Genomic DNA, 1,671 nt, shown 5'->3' on the forward strand with positions numbered 1-1,671 from the left:
GTTAGGACAGAAATGGAGTCCAAGGGGTACTAAAACACCTCAGCACCTGGAATCAAATCAAAATACCATAATGATCAAAGTGCCTTCCCTTGCACCGATAACTCCTGTTGCCTAAACCTGCTTGCCTTTTAGGAGAGGGATCATATCCTGAGGCCAGTTAAAATCCTTCCCTCCTATTTGACTAATGGATTTACTCTGTCTCTCATTTTGGACTATAACTTGCAGGCAGAAGTACCAAATGGCTAAGTGCCAAACATCCATCAAGGTGGGCATTAATATAAGGTAAACTTCTGTCAACTTCAGAGAGCCAAGAGTCAAATCAAGAGACAGACTCTACCGTTGTTATTCATTTTGGCATTATACACTCAGGATCCACTGGGGGACAGAGGCAACAGTTGGTTCCTCAGGTAGCCAAACTCTGTGCTGTCGATGATTTTACATGGTCACTGAGCACTGGGAATCAATGGTCAGACATGTTGCACAAGTCTCATTCTCAGGTGTGCAAAGCTTTCCCATGTCTACAAAGCTCCATGAAAAGTCAAGCCATCATATGGGGTTACTGTTTTGACCAGCAGTTATTTCCAAAGAAAGCTCATGGTTATATCATCCATGGAAACAGTATGGCTGAACTGAGAAAAAGGCAAGCTGTAAAGCAGTGACAGACTCCAAAACTCTGCCACCGCAGTTCCAAGTCCAGTTTGCAGTCAGAAATGACTCTTCATATAACACAACCTGTCTTGCACAAGTGGGTGGAGGCTTCAAAGACTGGACAAGATGCTCCAATTATTATCCTCATTATATACACGCTTCCATGAGACTCTCCCACAGCCCTTGCACATGCCATATCCTGGCCTTACAGAAAGCAAATCTTCAGGCGTAGAGTTAGTGGAATAAGCCTGGCACTTGGACAGGACAGGATACCTCTGAGCTGGCATGCTGTGCCTAGGGCAACCCGATTCACCCTCGCTTTCCAAAATTTACAGGAGAGGGTCTGCCTACAGAGAGAGCGTGTGTGCTAAGTACATGTGTACATGGCAAAGTAACTCCAGCAAACGTTGCTCCCACAGCACTCCCTAGCACTTTGGGCATTTTCACCTGTACTTGTGCTTATTGGGGATGTTTAGCCTTGAGTACTGTGCAAGTCTTCTCTTTTCCTTCATGTCCCCCAGCACAGAGAAGGGAGAAAAAGGTTCTGATAACTGCACTATCCAAACTGACTTTGGTAGAGACGTTTTTCCAACCTATCCTGTTTGGGTTGTTAACTTGTAGATTCTTCTTTAATTTTTAAATATTAATATGAGGGATAAGAAAATTGGCATTTGAATTTTTTGTTTAGATAGTGTCAGCTGGATTATTTGTTTGGTGAAGATAACTGTAAACCCAGAAGGCCAAGGGTCAATTATAGATCCTGTGTTAAGTAAGCACAGTTATCAGAACATAAACTTATCTAATGACAAGTGCAAATATTACGCAATAAGGAAACCAGACACAATCCATCCACAAAGAATTATCTCCTTAAACAGAGCACATAGGCCTTAGCCCTCCTATGATCTGCTGCTTGGTGGAAAGGGCAAGATATTTTTGGCAAAAGTACTGAGTTCAAAAGCAGCCACGCTGGATTATTCATCCCTCAGAAAGCCTCATTTTGAATGTGGTTCTCATGAATGGAAA

Source organism: Apteryx mantelli, chromosome 6, assembly GCF_036417845.1.
Source record: "Apteryx mantelli isolate bAptMan1 chromosome 6, bAptMan1.hap1, whole genome shotgun sequence".
In the NCBI taxonomy this organism is placed as follows: domain Eukaryota; kingdom Metazoa; phylum Chordata; class Aves; order Apterygiformes; family Apterygidae; genus Apteryx; species Apteryx mantelli.